Here is a 5,613-nt window from a genome sequence, read left to right as displayed (position 1 = left end):
ATAGAGAGTGGCACTATTAGTGGGTGTGGCCTTTTTGGAGTAGGTGTGACCTTGTTGAGGCATGCCCCAGTAGGACAGCTCCTCTGCTGCCTTCTGATGTGGATTTGGTTTAATGTTTCTATTATAGGTAACCAAAATTGCATGAGAGTTTGCATGTGAGACACTGAGGATCCCTGCCCTGAGCTGGTTCTGAGGAGGGAGACAGAGATGGGACTTTAGGATTTGAGAGCAAGGGGACTGAGGAAGAGGCAGTACCATCATGCTGGGGAAGCAGAAAGATCAGGCCTGAGAAGTTCAGGACAGAGAGACAGCCAACATGTAAGAGTTGGGATCGCCCGGGAGGACTGGGGTGGCCAGGATGGAATATAGGTTTTAGTAAGTAATAATTCGGGAATATCAGAGGGGAGAGTGTGCTAGCCGCATGGAGGTTCAGGAGTGGCCTTACCATTGAACTGCTTAGGACATATTAAAAATATGGTTGTGTGTGTCTTTCATTTGAGAATCCACAACATTGGGGTGGTCGCGAGGAACTGGTGTTGCCACCGCCATGCAGTTTAGGAACCATGAATCAACTACAGCTACAGCCTTCAGATCAAGATGCAGAACTCTCAGCTCCTCCAGCACCATGTATGTCGGCCTGCACAGTGCCATGTTTCCTGCCTTGATGATAATGGATTGAATCTCTGAACCTGTAAGCCAGCCCCAATTAAATGCTATCCTTTATAAGAGTTGCCATGGTCATGGTGTCTCTTCACAGCAGTAAAACCCTAACTAAGATACTGCCTTAGATATTAGTCATCTATGCCTGTTGTGAATTGCCTTCAAGCTATCTTTTTATTTACTCAACAAGCTGTTGAGCATCTACCATGGTAGGGATTAAGGCTATAGAGTCCTTATCCCAGGGGTGCAATCCTAGTAGGGGGCCACAGGTAGACTCAGTTGAGCCCAGCCTTGGCCAGGGCTATGACAATAGACAATAAAGATGGAGGCAGGTGCTTGAGAAACAATGAGTCAGAGTGACTAATTCCTATACCAGGGGCTCTTATAACCTTTCCTGAAACATAGACTCCATATCTGGGTCCCTGGTACCATTGCAGTATCAGGCACTTGTTAGAAATTCAGAGTCACAGGCTCCATCCTACAGCTACCAAGTGAGACCCTGAGTACCAAGGAGACCCCAGGTGGTTTCCAGGCCAGAGGCTGACTTAGGCGTCACTGTGTCACTGTGTCACTGTGTCACTATGTCACTGTGTCAGGGCAGGCAGGTAGAACAAGAAAAGTAGAGGCCAGGAACAACTTTCTCTCCTGGCCCTAACCTATCAGTGATTGATTCAGCAGGCTAGGGAGCAGAAAGCCACACAGCCACGCAAGGAGCAAGGAGAGGGAACAGGGCCACGCCTGTGGTCCTCTCTGCCAAGCTGCCTCCAATGGCTGGGGGGCAGATAAGGAGGGCTCGGGTGGAAAGGTTGCTCTCATTAATCCTCCATACAAGTTGCTTTTCTTATTGCTGTGATAAAATGCACGTCGGAAGCAACTCAAGGAAGGAGAAGTTTATTGTGAATTATAGTTTCAGTGCGCACAGTTCAGCCCATCATGGTGGGGAAGGGGCATCGCAGCCGCAGGAGCTCAGCCTGCGGTGTTGGGAGCTTTGCAGCAGAGCTGTTCATAGTTTGAAAGATCAGAAGACAGGGAATTTGGGCTGGACCCAGAAGTAAAAACCACCTTCAAGGCATGCTCTCTGTCGTGCACTTCAGCTTAACTAGGCCCATAACTTTCAAAAACATCCCCACTCACTGGGCAAGAGTTTAAACACATGACCTATGGAGGATATTTAACAGTAGAGCCTTTACCTTCTCAGATATACTGTCCTTGGGTAGTAGTGGCCGCCTGCGGCCACTCTTGGGGACAAAGAGCCCAAAGCTGAAGTGGGTTTTTGTTTGTTTGTTTGTTTGTTTTGGTTGTTTTGTTTTGCCTCTTTTTTCTTGATCTCCAGCTCTGGGCACTGGAGGAGTTGAAGGAAGGATTTGGGGCAAACTGACCCATCAGGAATGCTCAGGGCATGTGTGTTGGTAGCTGAGCAAGCCATTCCTTCCTGGTACTGGACATAGCTGGGGCAAGCTCTGAGGCTGTAATAAGATGGAGGAGGGCCAGGGAGGCTCTAGGGCAAGAGGAAGGTTTGCCTCACCTAGGGTCTGTGCTGTGTGAAGGCTGCTGTCTTAGTTACTCTTTACTGCTGTGAAAGCACACCATGACCAAGGCAATTTATAGGAAAAAGTGTTTAACAGGGGCTTACGGTTTCAGAGGGTTGAGTCCATGACTTATTGTGGTGGGGAGAACAGTAGCAGACAGGCAGGCAGGCATGGTGCTGGAACAGTAGCTGAGAGCTTACATCTGTCCCACAAGGTCAAGGTGGAGAGAGCTAACTGGGAACAGGCTGGATTTTGAAATCTCAAAGCCCATCCCTAGTGACACATGTCTTCTTACAGAGCCACACGGCTTCCCAATCCTTCCCAAACAGATCCACCTATGATGGATTAAGCATTCAAACACATGAGCCTCCGGGAACCATTTTCATTCAAACACCATAGCTGCCTATCTAAGGAGAGAAGTAAATAACCGGAAAGGAAGCAGACAACTGTGACAAGGTAAAGCCGGACAAAATAAAACACCTAGACACACCAACACCCTCCCTACGGCACTTTGCTTGCTTCTGCCCTAGGGAGAGATCTAGTTTTTCCCAGCAGGGGAACCTGTCTACCTTCTTCATAGAACCAGAACAGATATAGATCTCCTAATGTCCAGTAGCCTCAGGGAAATAGATGTCTTAATTCTATCAAAACTCGGAGAAAGGCAGTCATGACTATATTTACCTGGAAAGGAAGAGGGCTATTAAGCTAGGTTGCTCTTCCTTTTCCTCTTTCCCCTCTCCCTCCCTTCCTTCTTCCGCCTTCCTTCTCCTATCTTCTCTTCCTTCTTTTCTTTGGACAGCTTCTAACTAAATAGTCTAGACTACATTTGAACTCCCAACCCTGCCGGATGGTAGAACAAGTGTGCCCACAACACCTGGCTCACCCGACCGGTTTCTGGAGAGTGCGTACCCGGACAGTTGGCTTAGGGCTTCCCCCTAGCCTGGCCGGCAGTGTATCAGAAGAGGCCTAGTCCTTGGCTGGGAGTTGCCAAGGTTAGGCTGCTCCTGGCAAAGGAAGCAGCATTGGATGAGTATTCTCTTCAGAAACAAATCTCTGCCTGAAAAGGAAAACAGCCTTGGGAACTGTGAGATGGTTCTGTGGGTAAAGGAGCTTGCTGCCAGATCTGAAGACCTAAGTTCAAGTCCCCAGGATCCCCATGATGGAAGGAGAGAACTAACCCCCCCAAGTTTTCCTCTGGCTTCCACATGTACACCATAGCACTCAAGTACCCCCCCATACATAACTCTAAATGAATATATAAAAATAATAGTACAATTTTTAAAGAAGGAAAATAGTCCTCCCCCCAAAAACAAAAAAACCCACCTCACTCCCTAATAACAAGTGCTATACATTTTGGTGAAAAAAAAATGTTTTTTTTGCCCCATGTGTATTTGTTCACATTTGACGTCACTGAGATTGTAATAGCCACACACATTCCATGCCTCCCGTTTTCATCTGGTTCACTATAAACTCTCTACTATTAGAATCACCGTAACCATAATTAACACGCTATAGCGATGAGACAGGCTGACTCCATGATGGGCTTCAAACTTCCAGTCCAGAGGACTAGGCCTGAGAACTGAGCAAGCCCAGGCATGTCAGTTACTAGAAAACACACCAGGCTTCAGGCAGCTAGTCAGAAACTATCCTGCCATTAGAAGCTTCCCAGCCACCTGGCCTGAAGCAAGGACAATGGGTCAGCAAGTTTCCAGACCTCCCGAGTAACAGTTTCCAGCCCCCATTCCCCTAGTGATGGAGTAAGATAAAGAAAGGCCACCTACCCCGTGTTAGCATTCCTCTAGGCTCCTCCCCACAGTTAACTGGCTATAGCCAGGTATGGCTGTTTGTCTTCTCCTCTGTTGCTCTTATCTTCTTTCCTCTGCCCCTTCTCTCCCCATTCCCCTCCTCCTCTCTCTCCACATGTTCATGGCCAGCCTCTACTCTCTCTCTCCACCCCTGACAGCCCCCTCTTTCTCTGTCTTTATTCTTTCAACTCCCCTCCCCATGACCTAAATAAACTATTCCATAGTATATCTGTGGAATGGTTGGTCCCTCGGGGAGAAGGGATGCCTTAGTATGGGCCCTTAGAGGCACCCCTTTCCCCCACACACACACCCGCAGCATACCGCACCTCTACCAAACATATTCCTTGTTCTTCCTTTCTTTTTGATAAAACACAACACCCTAGACTTCCTCAGCAACAGTTTCCAGACTCTATGCTTCAGAATGCCCCTGGAGGTGGAGTAAGATAAAGATCACCTACTCCAGAATCCCCTAATATGCTTAATTTGGCCTGCGAGCTCTTTTGGTTGTCTTGTCTTGGTAACGGGGAGACCCCAGGATGCTGGACTTCTGCAGAATAAAACACTCTTAGCGTTTATATACTATTTGAGTCCAGGGTGTCATTCTTTGGTGAACCATGGACCCTTACAATACTATGATTGTAAGTTAATTAGCTATGTCCCTGTTGTAGGTGCATTTATTGTTGTGCAGCTCATTGTGACTGAGGCTATATAGAAAAAATGGGATTTCTAAGAGTTTTTTTCCCCTTTAAAAATCTTTTTATTTATTTATTTATATTTATTTATTTATTTTACTTATGAGTACACTGTAGCTGTCTTCAGACATACCAGAAAAGGGCATTGAATCTCATTATGGATGATTGTGAGTCACCATGTGGGTGCTGGGATTTGAACTCAGAACCTCTGGAAGAGCAGTCAGTGCTCTTAACCATTGAGCCATCTCTCCAGCCCTAAAAATCTTTTAAAATCACATTCATTCATTCATTCATTCATTTTGTGTAAGTGTGTGCGGCACATGCCACAGTGCTTGTATGGAGGTCAGAGGACCACTTGCAGGAGTTGATTCTCACCTTCTGAGGCAGGAGAATAGGAAGTGAGAAGGGAGAAGGAGGTTCTAGAGGTTAACATAATGAGACTGGCAAGCCAGAGCCCACCTGCCTTCCCTCAAAGCACATTTGAGAAAGAGGGAAGTTGCCGGGTGGTGGTGGTGCATGCCTTTAATCCCAGCACTTGGGAGGCAGAGGCAGGCGGATTTCTGAGTTCGAGAGTTCGAGGCTAGCCTGGTCTACAGAGTGAGTTCCAGGACAGCCAGGGCTACACAGAAAAACCCTGTCTTGAAAAAACCAAACCAAAAAAAAAAAAAAAGAGAGAGAGAGAAAGAGGGAAGTTTATGAAGGTGGAAGAGGTGGGTACTATGTAAACACCCTGTGGGAGCCAGGCCACTGGGAAGGCCTGAGGTGCCTCTAGGTTCCCCTGAGCCTCTCCCTTAACAAGCTATTCCCTTTCTTGTAATTTTCCATGCGTCTCTGTACAATTCTGGAGAGATGGCTCTGTGGGTAAGAGAACTGGCTGCTCTTCCAGAGGATTTGGACTCGATTTCCAGCTCCCACAGGGCTGCTCAC

This window comes from Grammomys surdaster, unplaced genomic scaffold (genome assembly GCF_004785775.1).
Source record: "Grammomys surdaster isolate TR1022 unplaced genomic scaffold, NIH_TR_1.0 344, whole genome shotgun sequence".
NCBI classification, from domain to species: Eukaryota; Metazoa; Chordata; class Mammalia; order Rodentia; family Muridae; genus Grammomys; species Grammomys surdaster.
The sequence above is the reverse complement of the archived record's forward strand: the minus strand, read 5'-3'. Positions refer to the sequence as shown.